The 21,818-nt window shown below is 34.6% G+C and overlaps 1 protein-coding gene across 2 annotated transcripts in view; it reads left to right on the top strand.

Annotated features, from left to right (window-relative positions):
• Positions 1 to 21,818, top strand: part of LOC145252586 (alanine aminotransferase 2-like) — a 73,835-nt gene that overhangs the window by 43,562 nt on the left and 8,455 nt on the right. Inside the window, exon 2 of one of the 2 annotated variants that reach the window (XR_013863623.1) lies at positions 8,675 to 8,745. The exons of the other annotated variant lie outside the window; for it this stretch is intronic. The gene's annotated coding sequence lies outside the window, so the exon portion shown is untranslated. The remainder of the gene's footprint in view (positions 1 to 8,674; positions 8,746 to 21,818) is intronic. 2 annotated transcript variants of the gene reach the window in all.

The raw sequence follows: 21,818 nt of genomic DNA, 5'->3' as shown, positions 1-21,818 counted from the left end.
TGACATGCTTTACACTATCTTTATTTTTTAAGCATAAAAAAAACTTTTTTAAATAAATTAAAGCAAAAACTTATCCAGGTAAGTAGGAGAGTAACTTGGCTATCAAAGACAAAAATTGAGATAGACTGGCTTTACTTTGTATATTAGATGAGAGGAACTGTGAGATAAATCCAAAGAAATAAATGGTGGCAATAAACGTCACCAAGATTTCATTAGAATTTGCAATAATCGAAACATTTATTTGCTATGAATTTATATTTTTTTCTCTTCTTTCCTTTTTTTTTTTTTTTTTTTTTTTGTTGCCGTTTGCTTATCTGGAAAATCACCAGAAGTTGAATTCTAAACCTTTGCCAAAATTACCAGATTCATATTAAATAAGCCCCCCCCCCACACACACCAAAAAAAGTGCCCATATGTTGTAAAACAAAACCACCAAACCTAACCAAACATTGGGGGGTCTCCTGGCCCCCTGCCTCATTTAGTGATTTACTAGTATATAAATTTGTACACCGGATTAGATCTTCCACTCCTGACTAAAAATCCTCTTTGGGGATTTGATATTTATCCAAGTGCCTCTTCCTATTTTAGACTCACCATTTTTGACAAAAAATAAATTTGGCCAAATTGAGGTCAGCACCGTATTTTCTTGTCCTCGCTAACCATGTAGAGAAAATTAATGGATGTGGAGAAGAAACAAAAATAATCCCATTAATGTGAAATTGAGAAAAGGTTCACTTTTTTTCCTTCCTTCCACCTGTTGAGTACAGAAGTTTCAATTGAGGTTGGAAAGGGGTGGGGAGATGGAGCTGAAATTTGAAGAAACAATCCACCCTCACTCATTTTATGGTCATCAGTCTCTTCCAGTTATGTTTCTGATTGCACTGACCATGTTCTCAAGAAATTCTATTAGGGATGTCTCCTTCCTCTCCCCCCCCCCCCCGAATAGGAAACCCTGTTGAAAGTAAACAGCTGGATGATTTGGATAAGAAACACTAGATTCTCAGCTAGAAGATTGGATAAACAGAAAAAAAGCCCATTTGTCATGAAAAGTCCACACACGCACACATATTCTGACACACACACGTACGCATATTCTCACATACACACACACACGTACGCATATTCTCACATACACACACACACGTACGCATATTCTCACACATACACACACACACACTTACATACATATATTCTCACACACATGCATAGTTTATATTCTTGACCGATTACTTAGGCTTTAAAGCGGTGACTTATCGCATGCACGTACATATTCTCACACACATATCACACATGCACACACATATTCTTGCACATGTTCTCACGTATACATGCACATTAATACATGTACACATATATTCACACGCTCACAGACATTAAAAACTATTGGAGAATGGTTGAATCATAACAACGAGAGAGGGTGAAAGAAATAGATAGCTACATGAGAGATGAGTCACTTGTTCAATTGATATTTGTGGCTAATTATTAATTGCCTCCACATGCTTATGTTTGGCACTAATCTTGAACCATTCAACAAAAAGCAGCGGACGGCCATGATTTAATGTTGAATAAAGGTAAAGTTTCAGATTAAATATAATGAAATTGAAACAAATGTATAAAATATCGTGAGTATTGATAAAAAAAACTCAATCCCAGAACTAAAGTATATTAAAGCATGTATTTGTGATTAAAGTAGATTGAGGGGGAAAAGTCCTAGTGAAATAAACTTGAACTCAATTTTGGTTAATCGTGGCCATGTAAGAATGCAAGAAAAATCTGTTTAAGCATTAAAAATGGTTTTGTTGTTTTTTTTATATTTATAACTAGCAGGACCCGTTAACCGGCATTGCCTGGTGGTAGCATGACACAGATCCAGAACAGAATCGTTATAGGATACCCCCTCTTTGGCGAAAACAAATTAAACTACAGTTGTTGTTGATTGCCACTGCCATCCCTGGAAAATAGCTAACACTGGCAGCTGTCGCCCAAACAAAATAATCTGGCTTCCACTGTCGGGCATTGTCTTCCAATGGCAGCTAGTGGAAGCCACTGTCTGTGATTGTCAGCACTGTTAGTTCCTGGCGATTAGTGGTGATTTGGGACAATAACCTGCAGGTACTGGCTTATTATAAAGAAAACATTTTAAGGAAAAACATTATTACATACTTATTTGTCATGCCTAAATCAGTATAACTTCAAAAAATTATGAAAAATGGTCCATTAGAGTAATAATATAAAGTAAAAACAAAACTTTTCGAAGTAAGGAATTCTCATTGTATAATTACTCTTTGGGGTGATTGAAAAATTATGCAACAGAGTACCAGAGTATTCCTACAAAAGCTTGTGTAGAAAATAGTTACAAGCCTGGATTGATAAGAAGTGTTTGATTCCTTATTCAGTAGAGGAATTGGAGCCCCCAAAGAGCCTGATCCCATTAATGGCAATTATTCAGGAGAACAAACAAAAGATGAGGTCGGTACTCGATGATCAAGAATTAAATGAGCACACATGGGCCCATTTACGGCCCACATGGATATATGCACTGAAAAGTTGAGAGAATGGTGATGAGCAGAATCGAATGTATTGGTGTTAGACCTTCACTAGACATACCTACAAGTACACCTGCACCAGTTATTGTGGCCCTATCAAACTGTACGAATAAAAGACAAAGGTATTGTCTGACCTGCATGTTCAGACTCAATGTGGCACTGTCCATCATACAAAAAAAGTGTTGATGCTTTTTTTACAAAGAACAATTGCGTACAGCAAGCAACATCTGCATTATTATTAATGTTAATTAATTATTATTAATGTTAATTATTATTAATGTTAATTATTATTAATGTTAATTATTATTAATGTTAATTATTATTAATGTTAATTATTACTAATGTTAATTATTATTAATGTTAATTAATTATTACTAATGTTAATTAATTATTACTAATTTTAATTAATTATTACTAATGTTAATTAATTATTAATGTTAATTAATTATTATTAAAATTAATGTGCATGTGGACAAGCGTTGTACCTGTGGCACATGTGTAAAAGCATCTCTAAAGCTTCAACTTCCTCAGCAAAGTGCTGAAGAGTCTATAGGTGGAGCATGAGTGCTTGGTTTGCAGGCCTGGAGATAGGATAACACTTTGTATTGGAGAAGAGGGAACGAAATCCCAGACATGCCTTGTGTCATCACGCAGCGGAATATATTTTTATTATGTGACAAGTTGATTGAGCACCTTCCTGTGAATGGTTGGCTTCATGTTGCCATGGCATTCATTAAGCAGAGAGCATCTGATATCACCACAGGGTGGGATGAAAAAGTAATGCTAATGAGGTTCTCACCAGAATGCTCAAAGACCCAGCATGGGATAAATGGTGTGCTGACGACCAAGACCTTAACGTATGGATTGATGCAAGCTCTCTCACTACTGGCATGTTTTTGGTATATGATGGGGCTGTGGTAGAAGATGTTTGCTAATTACACCCAGAAAAGGATTTCCAACATTAACCTTGTAGAACTCGATACTATTATTAGAGGAATACACTTGGCAATCCTCTGGAAGATGATCACCTTGCATTTGTCCACTGATTCTGTGTCCATAAATGGATCTTGGATACCCTTACCAGCAGCGCCAGAGTATGAACCAAAGCTACAAGTGAGTTGCTCATTCAACGGCAGCTTTACATGATGATAAAATTGAAGAAATATGCACTGTCGATGGATGTATCCTTGGTTGAATCAAAATGAGTGACTGAATGTGGGTAAAGGTTCCACAAGGACAATGTACCATGAAGTATGGAGTGGAGCGTGTGACCGGAATTAGCAGTACGCAGAACATATTGGCTGACAAAATGTCAGGCCATGTGAAAAATTTACGACCCATAGTGAGGCCGTGCTTGTCGGTGGTCTGTTTTAACATGTCTTCAGAGAATGTGAGTGAAAGATTTGTGACAATGGGAGAGAGACCAGATGAACAGGCATCTAGCATAGATGCAGGTGATGCCTCTTCCGATGACACTTCAAATGGTGTAACTGTACCGGCGTGAAGAAGCACACGGCACAAAAGACCCCTCTCATGTGTGATCATAGAGGGGAGTGTAGTAGTGGTGCTACAAACAACCTTACCTGAAAGAAACAAAAGGTGTGCTCTCTCTGCTACCGGCATGTGGAAACCAAAAAATGCAAGAGGTATGACGTGTTTTATAGAGAGGACAAAACAAGCCGTAGGAAGTGGCGAGAGTCACTGCCCATAAAGGAGGCCGAACTCTTAAGGAAAAGGATTTTACTTTTACCTCAGCAATAAGCTATAATTTTCTAAACTACAGAACAGAAACCCAAGCAAGACAAAATGGCCACCAAATTTGAACTGATGTCGTGTTTATCAAAAAACGGAACTCAAATTTTAACTCAAAAATGATTCCTCACTTAATATTTTATTAATAACTAGCGGGGGTACCCGGCGTTGCCCAAGTGTTTGTTTCCGGGACGGGGGGGGGGGAGTTTTAAAAAATGTTATGGTAGGTAAGTAGGAAGGATCAAACCCGGAGTCATGAGTAAAAGTAGGAAAATAAAGTGTGAAAAAAAACAAAAAAAAAACATCTGCAACGTTAACAGTTCGGCCACCAACAAAAGTTCATTCCAGTTGTTTAAGAAAAAAAAAAAAAAAAAAAAAACGACTACGGTAGGTTGGCGCGAACGTGAAAATATAATGTGAATTGTCCAGCAACCTAACCACTACGCCACAGAGCACTGCAGCTTAGTTTAGTGATTTTAAATAACTTCACATGAAAGAACTACGAAGCCAAACCGGTGTTCTCTTCTCAACTGTTCCTTGTGAACGATCCCCAAACGGTGTTAAGTGGTGGCAGGGGGAGGAGGAATTTATTAGAGAGAAAATATTTTACCACTTCCATTGATCTTAACCGATTTTGGCCGTGACTTCTCAGCAGAAAAAGTATAGAAATCTAAGATTATCGAGGAATTTGAGAAATAATAAGCCTATAACACACCTCAGATATTGTTCTGCCGTTTGTGCATATTATATTTGCATGAAATATCTTGATTTTTAATCCTATTAAGGTCAAAATCAGACGGGAAAAAATGAGTTCATTTTATTTATATAGAGATAAAATAAATTAATAATATTTAACAAAAACATCATAAAACTACTTTTAATGCCTAAACAGTTTTTTTTTTTTTTTCTAGTGTTCATCCATGACGGCAATCTTTATAAATTACAAAAAACATTATTACGTACTTATTTGTCATGCCTAAATCAGTATAACTTTAAAAAATTACAAAAACTAGTCCATTAGAGTAATAATATAAAGTAGAAACAAAAGTTTTCGAAGTAAGGAATTCTCACTGTATAATTACTCTTTAGGGTGATTGAAATCGGTGGTAGATAACTGCCTCCTACCAATGACAGTATCTTTCAAGTCGGCCATCGTTTTTCTTCTCTGTATACTGCACGCATTTTTTTCTAAAAGTAGTACATCTTCTGAATAATAAAATACTCCACAAAAGGTAAAAGTGTTAAAAAAAACAAATATATAACAAATAAGTGTTTCCGTAGGCAATAAAATTTACTTTAAACCTACCTGTATAATATTTTTGTGTTGTAACTGATATGAATGCATTTATTCAGTTCTAAAAAGAAACTGTCGACATGATCTTTATAAATTACACAATTTTGTACATGCTGGCACATGAGTCACTTTACCATTTTCAAAAAGATAATCCCTTTTTGTAAATGAGCATACTCTATTAATTGTTTCTTAATACATAGTTAAAAGATTGGAATTTTATTTCGATTTGTGTATGAAATATAATGTCATGCAAATGGATTCCAGTTTCAGCTTTGCAAACACGGGCACTTTGTAAGGCAAAGTGACTTATGCGCCACCCTTTATAATCATCAGGCAATGATGATGATGATGATGATCGAAGCAGCAGAAAAACGCAATTGAAAATCTCTTTTCCCAACTGCAAACGCAAATTGTTTGGATTCTTATTTGTACTGACTTACCTGGGATCTATTTCCTTTTAGAGAACTGTACAGAAATTCTATGCTGATTAAACGTTGTTGTTTGACCTTAACAAAGGTTTTACTCTATTAGAAATCGTGTTCTTGTAGTTTTGGGATCGTCTTTCTTTGCATGAATTACTTTCCTGTTTTTTCAACTCTTAAGCGGCATATTCTGCAAGTTGCACCTGTGAAACAATTTTTAGCACAGGCATCAGTGTAAAGCCAATGAATCTTCCTAGTTTCAGCATCTTAATAAGAATCCAACGTTTTGTTTGTTTGGTTTTTAGTTTGTTTTTTGTTTTTTTTATGTAAGGCTATTCAGAAAAGTGTCACAGCGTTCTGCAGAAGTTTTAAGAAATAGATCGTTGGATTGTAAGGCACCTTGAAACAAAAATAGCTTTCGACCGTCTTATTTCTGTTTGAAATACAAGACTATATATTTAGGTATGCAGATATTATGTTTTGAAAGGAAATGTGATTATGTTAACTAAGTTCCCATTGTGTTTTGAAAAAGATTTGTAAAAAAAAAAAATAGATAAATAAAAATTAACTATGCAGAAACAAAATAGTAATTTTAATTGTAAGGGAGACAATTATGTTTCAGTATTTTTAATTTTTTATGTGGTATTTCCTTTGCTGGATTTTACTTTTTAGCTAAATGTTTCATGTTATTAGCTGTTGGAGTCAGACTTATTATTATTATTTTTTTTTTTTTTTAATAGTAACAAAATTATTATATAAGAAATATCTCACTAGGACTAGCCATACTGATGATTTGGAGATAATGAACTATGTGTTTGTTGCGATATATTATCATTGTTAATCTGCTTAGTTACATTTGTTTCCACTACTAGAATTGAATTAACGATTCGATAGTTTCGTCAGACTTTACAGATTTAAATATTGATTATAAAAAGAAATAAAAAAGTAGAAATTTAAATTCAAATCACCAACTGTAAAATCATAAATTGAATTTGTACTTTTTTTTATTTCTTCCTAATACAAAATATTTAAATCTCATTAGGTCTAGCCATGCTGATGATTTGGAAACAATGAACTGTGAGTTTGTAGCGATATATATATATATACACATTACCGTTTTTAATCTGCTTAGTTACATATGTTTCCACTACCAGAATCAAATTAACAATCCGATAGTTTCGTCAGACTTTAGATTTAAATATTTAAAAGTACAAATTCAAATCAGCAGTGCCAACTGTAAAGTCATTAAAAAAAATTGTCACTGTTGATTTGAATTTAAATTTGTACTTTTTATTTCTTTTTTATAATAAATATTTAAATCTGTAAAGTCTGACGAAACTATCAGATCCTTAATTCAATTCCGGTAGGAGAAACATATGTAAATAAGCAAATTAAAAACGGTAATAAAAAATATATTTTGCTCTACAATGATAGTGAGCACTTTTCCAGTTTTTTTACCATTTACTCATTATATATATATATATATATATATATATATATATGTGTGTGTGTGTATAAATTGCCAGACTATGATGTAATTGAGAATTGAGCCCTTGCCAAAGTGATGATGACTGCTAGTTAGTAAGGAATGCACATTCATAGATAACTTTTATGAATGTTAAAACTCTCATATATAATGTCCCGTCAAGAAGGGCAATGTAATGCGTGCAAGGGACAAAGTTCTCTATCAGTAAGATAATGAATTTGAAAACAATGGTGGCATTCCCACGCAGCTACTATCGCTAATAAAAACAATAACAAAATGAACTTTATTTATTCATGTTTGTTTATTTTAAGACTTAAATTCCACTTAAAAATCATTTTCCGTAATAAATGTCTGAATACTTATATCCTCCTTTTATAAGCGTTTCCTCCAAACGTTTATTGGTTCTCCGACAAAGGAGAGATTGGATCTAGTAATTCACGTCCGTTCATTTGTTTGCACTTTTCTCACTAACCACACCTTGAATTTTTTTTTTTTAATTTTGCACAAACATTAGTTATGGTGAGAGTTTTGGCCAGAATGGATTTTCCGAGATAACTCCGGTCCCCCCCCCCCCGCTAGTTTTATTCAGAAATTTTTAAATTCAATTTTTCATGTCAATCACAGACATAACTTGGCTCACTACAGTCAACACTTCCAACATACAGCTTCATGATCCACATATCCAATGATAAGCTTACAGCATTTGGTCCAAAGATTCCACCTGCGCGTGGCAAGTTTTCTTATCGACTTCTCACAATCATAACATAAATGCTTCTTGCAGCCTTCAGCATATCATAGCAATGCGCACCGATGGGGGGGGGGCATTATGAGTAAAATTGCTCCCAAATCGTTCGTTTGTTCGCACTTTTCTCAATAGCCACACCTTGAATTTTTTTTGACATTTTGCACAAATATCAGTCACGGTGACAGTAAATTTTTTTTATTCAGAACCTTTCAAATCCAATTTTTCACGTCAGTCAGACATAACTTGGCACACTGCAGTCAACACTCCCAACATACAGCTTCATCATCATCATCATCGACATGCCCAATGTCAAAGCCATCATTTCATCCAATGACAAACTTAGAGCATTCAGTCCAAAGATTCCACCTGCACGTAGCAAATTTTCCTTTTGTTGATTCATCACAATCATAATATAAATGCTTTTTGCAGCCTTCAGCATATCATGGCAATGCGCACCAAGGAAAACAAACAGTATCTTTGCGTAACATGCATCGCACAAGGTATGTTTCACCTTTACAGCATTCACCTTCCTTGACATAGCAGTCCTCTTCTATATCTTGGTCACTCTCGAAATTCTCTTTCCAAATTTATTCACTCAGGGGGACTCCACATGCTCGGCTTGTTTTCAAATATACAATGAACGATCATTTACTTCCTATAGAAATGATTTTCCTTCACAACAATCTTAGAGAAAAGAAATCACTATTGGATAACGATATTGTTAAATGCCAGATATTTTCACTCTGGTTTCATTTTACTTCAGTCTAAGTTCTCAAAAATCAAGAAACCCCTTCCTAGGGGCTAACCTCAAAAATTAAGGGAGTCCCTATTCCTAGGGGTTAACTTTTTGATTTCTATATCAAATACATAGATATTCGAATATTCCAGTAAAGTTCTTGTTTACGTCTCAAATGTTAGTAATCAATTTTCCTCTCCGAATTGACCAGTTAAATATATTATATCTTTCTTGTGTTCTCTTGGTCTTACTGGATTCCAGGACAAAAATACATCTGGCCTGGTGGACTATCCAGCATAGTGCTGTCACATTAGGCAACATCACTTGAAAAAGATTTACCATGTGATTAGCCACTGTGAGTTGGCCAAACCAAGGAGATCTTATTTGGGCCACGAATACTATGTGATTTTGAATATTTAGTCAGGATTTACTTGCAAAGAAAAGTATCCTTATGCTAGGTCGTCCTGACAAACTCCTGTATAGAAAGACCTTAGATTGTGTCTAGTAGGCATCAATTCTTCTCCAGTAGGCATTTAAGTTCTCTCCTGTAGGCATTCTGTGTGTGTATGAGTGTTTGTATAGTTTTTTGTGGTCTCTTAGTTTACTAGACTCCACATAAGAATATATCTAATCTGGTGGAGTATCCAGCTTTGCGCTATTACTTGAGGTAACATCACTTGGAGAAGGTGCACCATTTTGTGTAAAAGCCAGTGTTGGTTAACCATAATAAAGAGATCTTATTCGAGCTGCAAATATTATGTGATTTTTGAATATTTAGTCAGGGAAAAGTATCCTCATGCCAGGTTTTCCTAACAAACCCCTGTACAGAGAGACAGATAATTGAGGATAGTGCCTAGTAGGCATTCAAGTTAGTTGTCTGTGTGTGTGTTTGTATGTCAAGTAAAAAGTTAAAAAAAAAAAACTACAAAACAAACACCCATAAGGTTGTAATTTCTTGATCAGCAAACAAACCCCTTTACAGAGAGACCTTAGACTTGCGAGGATGATGCATTTAAGTTCTCTCCAGTAGGCCTTCAAGGCAGTCTGTCTTCTAATATACAATTCAAAAATTCATAATTAGTTTTATGTTAAAATCTGTCAATTATTTTAATGCGATACTTGATAGTTAAACAAAAATAAAACACATGGTAAAATACACACTAAAAAACAAAAAAGGAGTGGAGAGGTCATGAATTTTAACTCAATTTTTTTTTTCGATATAGTAGGAAATTGTTGAGGTTAGCAAAATATTTTGTCAATTTTCTTAATGATTGGATTGAAAATAAATATGATTCTCTACGTCAGCAGTTTCTTTTTTTTTTTTCTTTTTTTTTTTTCTTGTTTTTGATAAATACCATGGTGTTTGTTTGTATGGCCAACGTTTTTGATTGGGATTGCCATTGCCTGCAGCTGTTCATGATTCAGGAATGTGAATTCTCTGGCTTTTTTTTTTTAAATCAGAAAAAGCAGATTTTCCCTCTCTTGATGGTTTTCTCTAAAAACTTAAAATGTTCATTTTTATATGAAACAAGCAATTGATTATAGTTGTAGGTTAGAAGTTAAATGACTTTGTTTCATTACAGAATGACTTCCCGTTTCTTACCCCACCCCCACCCCTTCCACATGTGCCTTGTTTTTTGTGGGTCTTTCTTAATTTTGACTTAGTTAAAACTGATTAGAATTGTTTAGGAAAAAAGGTTCATATTTTTTTGTGCTGTCTTATCTCCACACACACGCACACACACAGAGCCATGGCCCCAAGGCTGAGAAGTTTATCTCGATTTTATTTTTTTTTTATGATTGGATATTCACTTCTCTGATCACTGTACTTAATTTCCAATATTATTGTCATTCATATCTGTTTCCAACTGGACACATGTTCTGATTATGGCACGAAACCGCACTCAAACTGGCCCATTTGGCATAATGGTTACTGTTTCCTTGAGTCAAGAGATTGAGTTTCAATTCTTGGTGATGTCATACCAAATACTTAAAAAATGGTACTTGATACTACCTTGCTAAACATTCAGCATTATAAGATGAAGATCAAGGGTAAGTGGAGCAATTGAGGGCACAAAATGGTACCCTTCCCTACATCTCAGTGCGGTATTCAATGAAAAGGAATCCTTTTTCCATTTCTTCCCTCTACTCTCTTTTCTTCGATTCCCCCCCGATTCCCCCCCCCATTCCTCTTCTCTCCTTTTTCTCTTCTCCTGAATTAAGCATGTTAATGTTTTTGTTTTCCTTTAATCTGCTTGCTTCTCTTATTGTCAATAATTTACCTAATTCTTTGCGAGAATTATGTACTCACAACAGCGACCACGTGACTGTTGCCAACATCCATAATGGAAGTCTTGCCATAAATTCGATACACAAACTTATCAATCCATGCCCCCCCCCATATTAAATGATAATTATAAATTACTCTTTGTTCACATTCCAAATAGAACATCTAATTATCTTCCCAAAATATAGCATATCTTAATTATTAATGCTATATGAAAGGATATTTCATGACATTGGTTCAGATCATTCAAATGAAAAAAAAAAAAGAAGCGATTAACAAAAAGGGAACTGGATCAACTATTAGGGAGAATGAAATGATTAAAAAAATATGAATTAATAACAATGGTTCATATTATTTGGACTACTGTTCTCAAATTAAGCGTTGTTTTTCACAACGTTGGTTGATGTAGCCTCCGACCTTCTTCAGGTGTATCGTTGGATTCCTGAGTTCAACAAGACCTACCTGAAGAAGGCCGGAGGTTAAACCAATCGAAATGTTGTGAAAATAATTTTCAAGATGAGAGCAGTAGTCCGAATAATTGAAATAATACAAATTATCAATCTTCATCTAAAAAATTAAAAAATGCTAACAATAGAGTTCAATATAATAATGTTTCATCATTATTTTCCAAGCATGACCAAATCTAATATTCTGTTCAACATTAGTTTATTACGTTTAAATAATCAATTATTTCATCGATTGAACCTTAATAATATTAGTTAGATGAAGTATTATATTACAGAGAAGTTGATTTAAATATTCATATTCTCATTTCCACACACACACACACATATATATATATATACTTTTATATATGTGTGTGTGTGTATATATATATATATATATATATATTTAGCAAAAATGGTAATTCGTAAAAACCTGAAGTGTTCAATACTATTGCAGAGCAAATATATATATATTTTTATTACAGTATTTCTGCTTAGTTACACGTTTCGATTACTGAACTAAGATCTTAGTTATTGCAAACAATGCCTCCCTCCTAAACCGCATGGATATTTAACGTGTCAAACTCCATATGACATGTAGTCAATGACTAACCGTTATGTCTATCTCCAGTCCACTAGTTAGCGCCACAATTTTGTCTCTCTTCTCTCTTATTTCTTATCCCTCTCTTTCTCTCTCCCTATCTCATCTTTCAAAGTTTTACCCTTCTCATGTCCTTTCTTTTCCACACTCTCTCTCTCCCCCCTCCTTCTATTTCTATCCATGTCTGGTTTAATATTTTAAACTCCCCTCTCGCCCCTTATCACCTTCCAATGTTTCTTAAAACTTAACTGCTACTGATGTTGTCTGATTGAACTTCTTTTTCCTTTTTTTTTTTCTTCTTTTTTTTTTGTGATTTTTCCAATCTTTTTTTTTTTTTTTTCCTAATCATAATAATTATTTCTGTGATGTGTATATTTCGGTAATCAAAATCAAAACCTGTGTAACTAAGCAGATAAAACGGTAATAAAAGAAAAAATATGTATGTATATATGTATGTAATATACAGACGGGGCTCTGATGAACGGTGAGTGTCCTGCGCCGTATAACTGGACCTCCACTGCCTTGTGGGCCAAGGTTATTTAACCAAAGGCTAAGGGTGAGGTAACCTTGACAGAAACCTCCAGAGAAGCTTAGGTCCTGTAAGCTGCGGCATATATGACTCACTGGCGTGGGGAATATGCCCTGGTGCCCAGCAACCTAAGTTCCAGTCATGCATCAAATTGCATGGTGGGTTGGAGAGGGCTTTGTAAGCAATGGTGAAGGCAACCTCCCTAGGAGAAGGAAAACTCTGATATAAAACCTGCGATGACTGCTGCATCCAATGTTGACTTGCTCTTCTTTTTGGATCAATGTGGCAGTTGTTTAGAGAGTGGGATTGTCTCGGTGCAAAGTCTTTCCTCACTATAAAAATCCTCATGCACAGACATTGCTCGATATAAATTAGATACACTTCTTTTTTTTTTTTTTACCATCTCGTGTATATTAATAGCAGAAAAAAAAGAAAAAGGGCTGGCAAAACATTCAATGAAGTTGGCAAATATGGTTATGAACGTAAATGGCAATAAGGGAACTGGAATTTCCAGGGCCTGGCCCAGCAGGTGTTTCAGAGCTTCACAGCCTGGACCCGGTCGTCATCATGCTACTGCGAGGAAATATATGACAATGACCATTGGCTGTTGGCATGTGCGGACGCTGCTTGACTTGCCGTCAGCAATAACGCGTCCAGAGCATAGATCTTCTCTTGTATCTAAGGAACTTCAACATTATGACATGAACATAACTGTTCTGCCTGAGACCAGGCTGGCTGATGAGGGACAGTTTTCTGAGTTGGCTGGGGCCTACACCATTTTCTCGAGTGGTAGAGCAGATGGATGCAAGAGGGAATCAGGCATAGCTTTTGCTATAAAGGCATCAATTCTTTCTAGCCTGGTTCATTGTTCTGCACAAGTCCCGGCAGGTGACTGGTTTGCAGTAAACAGTTCTCGAGTTGGAATCCACCGAAAGGTTTAATATTTATGGAACAATTCTGGTTTCTGATTGGTTGGTAGCTGAGCGTGAAATAATTTGATTCGTCAGTTCCTAGCAGCATCGTTTATAAATAGAATCTCCCGACTGTGCGAGATCATGCCCCATTATACAACAAATATTGTAACAATATCTTTTTAAAATATATAATTTTTGCATGTAAACGCTGAATAATCTATATATTAATAGGATAGCGTGTGTGTTATTTATTTTGTGTGTCACGCTTACATCCGAGTGACTGTCGTTTGATTGTTATGGACTTCCATTCTTGTAACAAATAATTTTACCAATAATTTTTCAGAAGTTTTAGTTTCGATTTCGATTATAGCTAATGGCATTCCAGTAATCTATTTTTTTTTTTTTTTTTTTTTTTTTTATAAATAATTTTATCAAGAATTTTTCATAAGTTTCGGTTTCTATTATAGCTGAAGGAACTCAAGTTATATATTTTATAAGTTTTGGTTTCGGTTTCGATTCAAGCTAGTTCTCCCAATCATAGGGATATATTTTTTTATTGTTGAAATCGCAACTTTATAATGTATAAAAATCAATAGAAATCATAAGATATACGCAATCTGCAAGAAATAAAATATCATATTTAAGCGCACTTTATGACCAGGCTATGCCGGGCGTCCCTGCTAGCTTAGATAAATACTTTTGCAGTTTTAACAAAAAAGCTACAATAATATCAGAGCGTTTCCATTTACACCGAACATCTACAGAATGCCAACATCAATATATTACATATGAATGAGTCCCCTGTGGAATTTCCACAGGTCCCGGTAGTCATCATTGTAATATAAAAGACCATATGTCCATCTGTCTCTATATTTTTAAACTCTATCTTTTCCAAAACTAAGTCGCAGAGGGGCGCTAAGGACCTGAAATGATTGGATTTTTTATAGACCATTCTTTTGTGAGTCTTTAGCCGGTTAAAATAATTTTTTAAGGTGTCAAAATTGAAAAATTGTAATACATTTTGTACATTCATCTTAGTTTATTTTTAATTTTAATCCATTTATATGCGTGTCACGTTGGTACAGTGGTAACGTCACCAGCTTTGAATGCTACAGTTTTGCTTTTGGTTTTCGATTTTAGTTGATGACACCCAAATAATTTTTTTTTTTTTTTTTACTTATGAAATCACCACTAGGGTGTCCAAAAAAGTCACTGAAAGGTTTTGAACTTTAATAGATTCTTTATTTCTCTAATTTTAACACAATTTTACTAAGACATTGGGAATTTTTAAACAAAAATGCAAAATTTCAAACAATCTTTATTTATAAAAAAGAGCTTTTAAATGTCGCCCATTTTCAGCTTTACATATTTGTGCGCTTTCCAAAACATGACGGATTGCAGAATCTCTGGATTGCGATTTAATTCCCTTATTTTGTTTCTGATGTTTTCCTTCAATTCTTGCAGGGTTTAGGATTTAACAAAATCAGCGCACAATGTTTGGAATTGTGTTGTGACTTGGGCTATCTCTTACATGAAAATGCCGTCGATAAGCTCTTTCAGTCAAAACAATTGATCCCTGATTTTGATAAAATAATTTCACAACTTGCGTACGTGGTTCAATGCTATATTTATCCATAATTAATTTCCAAAATATTATTTGTAAAATATCTGAAATAGAGAAAAAAAAATAATTAATGATAAAATGACAAAGATTTTCAACCCTTCAGTGACTTTTTGAACACCCTGTATATACGAAATCTGGACAAATTAAAATATTATACTTAAGCGTATTTTACGAGTGGGCAAAGTCGGGCGACCCCCCCCTCCTCCATCATCGCTAGTGTGTGCGTGTGTATATATATATATATATATATATATATATATATATATACACACACACACTAGTATGTGTATGTATGTATGTATGTATATATATATATATATATATATACACACCTTGCACTGAAGATTCCCGAAAGGATGAAACACTAGTGTCTGTAGGTATTTAATAATTATTATAGTAAAAAAAATAATTATGACAGCCCCTTTAAGAAATTCGTTTCTTATCGTTGAGCACTTTCAGTTGAATTAAAAGTCGGTCAACTTAGCTCTTATGCATAGATCATCATATAACGATTAGATCACTCTCTGACTGACGTAAATGAACATTTAAAATTAAAATGTTTAAATTCGACGTTATTTCACGCGGTTAATGGCAGCCGAATGGATTAGGTCTTCGCTAAACTGAGCCAGAGATGTCTTGTGATGCGGGGTTCGAATCGTTCGACTGGTATAAATCGTGACACCCTGCACTGAAGATTCCCGAAAGGATGAAACACTAGTGTCTGTAGGTATTTAATAATTATTATAGTAAAAAAAATAATTATATATATATATATATATATATATCATGTTCAGATCATGGCTAGGTCAGTGGGTCTTGCTAAGTGGATCAAAAAAAAAAAAAAAGTGATGAACAAAAAGGGAACTGGGCCAACTATTAGGGAGAATGAAATGATTAAAAAAATATGAATTAATAACAATGGTTCATATTATTTGGACTACTGTTCTCAAATTAAGCGTTGTTTTTCACAACGTTGGTTGATGTAGCCTCCGACCTTCTTCAGGTGTACCGTTGGATTCCTGAGTTCAACAAGACCTACCTGAGGAAGGCCGGAGGTTAAACCAATCAAAATGTTGTGAAAATAATTCTCAAGATGAGAGCAGTAGTCCGAATAATCGAAATAATACAAATTATCAATCCTCATCTAAAAAATTAAAAAATGCTAACAATAGAGTTCAATATAATAATGTTTCATCATTATTTTCCAAGCATGACCAAATCTAATATTCTATTCAACATTAGTTTATTACGTTTAAATAATCAATTATTTCATTGATTGAATCTTAATAATATTAGTTAGATGAAGTATTATATTACAGAGAAGTTGATTTAAATATTCATATTCTCATTTCCACACACACACACATATATACTTTTATATATGTGTGTGTGTATATATATATATATATATATATATATATGTGTGTGTATATATACATATATACTTTTATATATGTGTGTGTGTATATATATATATATATACACACACTTATATAAAAGTATATATGTGTGTGTGTGTGGAAATGAGAATATGAATATTTAAATCAACTTCTCTGTAATATAATACTTCATCTAACTAATATATATATATATATATATATATATATATATATGCAATAGAAATAGGATTCTTACTTCAAATAAAAGATGCCCAAATAAGCATGATAAATCTGGCTAAAAGGTTCACTTCTGATTTTTTTTCTCCTAATATGACTTCCATCTCATCATGTTCATTAGTTTGCTTTCAGTTCAACATAAATATTTCCATTATCGTTGTCCTCTGCTATTTTTACTTAGAGTTCATCGCCCATTCCCATAATGCCATTCAGCACTTCCTGTTTTATAGCTATAAAGGCCATTCATGTGAGCAAGTCCGTTTTCCCTTTTCTTCTCCCCCCCCTCCCAAATAAGCCATGAAGTAGATATTTGCACTTTTCCTTTTCTCTCCTCATGCAATATCTTATCAAGCATGCATGCGATTTTTTTTTTTTTTTTTAGTATGCGAGTACTTAGCTGAATTACTCGTTGACACAGGATTTCTCAATTTTTATAGAACTTCCAAGTCATCCCGTTCTTGTATAACCTGTTTATTTAGTGGTCATTTCTTTGTACAGGGTCGTTCTTTTGTCGCTACTACTGCTGCTGATGACGTTTAATCATGTTCGTTCTTTGTATCATTTGGATTCTTCGGTCTACTGTTCTCATCTTGAGTGTCATTTTCACAGTGAAAATTTGGACCACAAGGACTGGTGGCGTAGTGGTTAGAGCACTTGGAAAATTCAATTGTGAAACTGATATTCTCCTAAAGATTCAATTCTCAGTGTGGGCGATCGAAAAATACAATTGTGAATTACTTAGGACCTCTATCCAGTCATGGCTGACAGAACGAGAGCATGCGACATCAGGAAGTAAATAAAGAGTTCCGTGTGAAATTCCGTCCAAATACCAGAGTTCAACAGAAACATTCCTGAGTTCGACAAGATACACCTGAAGAAGGTCAGAGGTTACATCGACTGAAACGTTGTGAAAATAACACTCAAGATGAGAACAGTAGTCCGATGAATTCAATAATAATAATCCACATCTCAAAAATTCAGAAACGTAATGTTGGTTTTTCAGTCCACCATCTTGAAATAGGAACGCATATGCTTGTCGGCCTAAAATAAAAGCTTTCAAAAAAACAAGACCTTTTGTAGGTTCACATGTTTATTATTTTCAGAAAAAAAAAAGCAGTGAATCTTGTGCTGTAAAAGAGATGGGGAGCTGCACTTCCCTTCTCCATCCATGATAAGCTAGATATCGGTCCAAAGACAAGATCTATAACAAGAAAAGAAGAATGGGAGTGAAAATAACTTCACCACTCTTCTGACTCTGACGACACTACTGACAAGTCAACTGAACCCAGTGGCCGGAGAAAAAGTAGACAACTTGTTGTACACCTCAATTGCAGTAGGAACTGTGCTGATAGTTCCTATTTTTTAACATAGTAATTGTCAGGGAAATCAACAGAAGCAAAGCAGTATGAAAAGGAATGAGCAAATAAGACTAGGATACATCAAGTACACGTATATGTCAAGGTTAGGGTTAGTATTATTATTAAACTGGAGTAGTGTTTTGGAGAACAAGATTATATTATTAGAACCTTCCATAAGTGTTTTAAATTCTGATTAATTTCGGAAAAATTCATTTTTATAGATTTTTTTTTTTTTAAATCGAAATTGCTCAAGACAAGGCATGAAGCCACTTAATGTAAAGATCTAGCAAGAACGAAAAATGATTATTGCAAAGCCAGAAGATGCCTATCAGTATTAATCTTGAAAAGACCAAGGCTGTAGGTAGAAGGAAAACAGTGAGCAGGAAGAGAGTTCCACAACCTTGCAGTCCTTGGAAAAAAAGCTACTGGAATAGGAAGCTGTATTATAATGAGGTAGTAAAACAGCGGATTGATGGAGACAACACTAAGTTAAACACTCCAGCAAGACTAGACGAATTCTTGTCCTGGAATCCAGTAAGACTAAGAGCTGAAAAAAAAGACATACTATAACATATTTAGTAAGTGAGAGGAAAATAATGTTCCTAATTTTTTTTATTAACTCAACGCTTGAAAGATTAAAAAAAGGAACTTTAATGGAATATTCGAATATCTATGCATCTTATATAGAGATCAAGTGTTAGACCCAGTTCTCCTTTACATCTTAAACACTGAATTATTAAAGAAGTTGAAAACAATTTTCCTCTCATCAATTGGCCATTTAAGCATGCTTTAGTGAATCCTTCTTGTGATGTCTTGGTTTTACTGGATTCCAGGACAAGAATTCATCTAGTCTGGTAGAGTATCCAACATCACGCTGTTACTTGAGATTACATCACTTAGAGAAGAGGCACCATTCCTTGCAAAAAAGCCCGTGTTGGTTAGCCATATGAAGATCTTATTTGGGCTGTGAATACTATATGATTTTGATTATTTACTAATAGGGAAAGGTATACTCATGACAGGTTGCCCTGACAAGTCCCTGTAACGAGAGACCTTAGACACTTGTGATGCTGCATACAGTCACAAAACTAAGTTAAATACTTCACCAGATTAGACGAATTCTTGTCCTGGAATCCAGTAAGACTAAGAGCTCAAAAAAAAACATACTATAACATAGTTAATTGGTTAGTGAGAGGAAAATAATGTTCCTAAATTCTTTATTAACTCTTTTTTTTTTTTTTTTTTTTTTTTTACACAGTGGTCACCACTTATCAAGGCCCAGAAGCCACTCAGGGATAAGGGTTATTGCAAGTACATTACGTTAGTGTGGAGATTTGATGAAGTGTTTACTTAAGGAGGCGGTTCATTAGGAATTTGTTAACGTTGGACTTGAAGATATCCAAGTTGTAGTCAGGTGGGAAGCAGGCAGACGGAACGTTTGAAAGATAAAAAAGAACTATAATGGAATGTTCGAATATCTATGCATCTCATAGAGATCAAATGTTCCTATTTACTTGCTTCTCCACGAGGGCAGAGTTAGACACAAGGTCAGTTTTTTTTAATGTGGGGAAAATCCAGCTCTTTGAATAGGAACAAAAATAAAAATTGTCCCAGTCAGGAAGGACCTCCACTGATCAAGGACAGAAAAGGTGAAGTGTAGTATCAGAACAGATACTACACTTTGTTCCTAGCCAAAAGGTCAAGTACGAGTTAGCCCCAGGAAAGGGCCCCTTTGAGAACTTCGAGTGAATTAAAATGAAAGTCCACAGAGCATGTCTTACTGGCTGCGGTACAGAGTAACGTTTTTGTAATACTATTGTCTGTTCTGTGACTAGTCAGATTTTCCATTCAGAGCAGTGGCTTACCATTGTCTTGTGCCCATATTGTATACAGAGAGTGTGATCTACTGCCTTTCTGAGTGAATAATTATGGGTTGCATTAAGTGTTAATTATCTGCAGAGAATCATCTTAATTTCAGGACGGACAACTGTAGCAGAGGAAAATTGAACATTTAGTAAAAAGTGGGCAAGATATCTTTTTTATCAAAATATTTATTTTCTCCTTACATTTTGAAAACCAACAAAACTCAAATTGTCCACACTGAGACCCTCGTCTCGTCTGTATGATGTTTTTTTTTTTTAATGACTGATGTTTTTTCTTGTGACGACAAAATGAAAAGAGATCAACCAAAAGCTGGAATTGGCTCTCCAGATGCATGCCTGGGTGGGTGATGAGGAGACTTAGGTTTGCCCAGTTAATAGGATCCCCCTCTCAGCATTGCAGACAAAGTCCGACAGAAAGGCAAGCCAATACGGTCAGAGCCAGCGCAAGTGTAAGAGTTGCTGGAAAGGTGTTGCAGTGCTTCATGTTCTGCCTATTAGGACTCTAAATTGGATTTTTTGTTGGGGTTTACTCTTTTAGCCTTTGTTTTTTCCCAAGCCATAAGGCAGTGAAGCTATTTGCCCATAGCTGTGAAAATTTGAAAATATTTCTAGTTTTGTCAAAAATAATGGGGATTCTCATAGTTATGATTATATAAAAAGTATATGTATTATATAATATATATATAGGGTGACCCCCTCAAAAAAAAAAAACAGAGGACATTCAATTGTTTTTCTGAGCATTTTACAGTCAATGGAGAAAAAAAGGCCAAAGACCCTAGTGTTTTGATGTGATGTTTTGAATATAATAAACTAGTTATGACTAAAGTTTCATTTCATTCCGACAAAACACTAAGAAACGGGGTCTAATTAGAGTTGAGTCCTGTTTTTTTGGGTCACCCTGTATTTGTATATATTATGTTTTTACTTGTATTTGCATGGTTAGATAAAGGATCTGTATTGTAGTATTTCTTTTTTAAATATTTTTGATTGCATTTTCACGCCAGACAAGGCACTTTGATGAAGGACATAATTGCAGAAATACTATGTAGGGAGTTGAGCAGCAAGATGTCTGTTTACATTACACTTGAACTTCTGCATGTCAGTACAGTCAGGAAAGCAGGAACCCAGAATGGAATTCCAAAGTCTAGCAGTTCTGGGGAAGAAACTATTAGAGTAGAAGGCTTTCTGGGATCTCTACTGTGTAGGGTGCGATTTTGCTGCTTGTCGGGTTTGTCAGGGGTTATTTACATCAAGGGGTACAAGGGCTTGTAATTCGTTGGAGTATCTACCATTAAATACTTGTAAAACAGGAAGAGGGATGCAATATTTTGTCGATGAGAGAGAGAGGCTGAAGTCCAGCTGATATTTCAGGAAGGTTGACGGCCTTTTTTTTTTCTTTTTTTTTTTTTTGAACACTTTTCTTCATTAGACATTTTATTCGACTTTTAAATGTACATATGATAGCTATTATAAAATGAGTATATCAGCACCAATAAATTTGTTTTAAATCTTATGAATCATTTAAACTTTATAATACAGGGTGACCCCCCCCCAAAAAAAAGCTAAATGGAGGCCATCT

This window comes from Euprymna scolopes, chromosome 29 (assembly GCF_053919585.1).
Source record: "Euprymna scolopes isolate OS-2025 chromosome 29, ASM5391958v1, whole genome shotgun sequence".
NCBI classification, from domain to species: Eukaryota; Metazoa; Mollusca; class Cephalopoda; order Sepiida; family Sepiolidae; genus Euprymna; species Euprymna scolopes.
The sequence above is the reverse complement of the archived record's forward strand: the minus strand, read 5'-3'. Positions and strand labels throughout refer to the sequence as shown.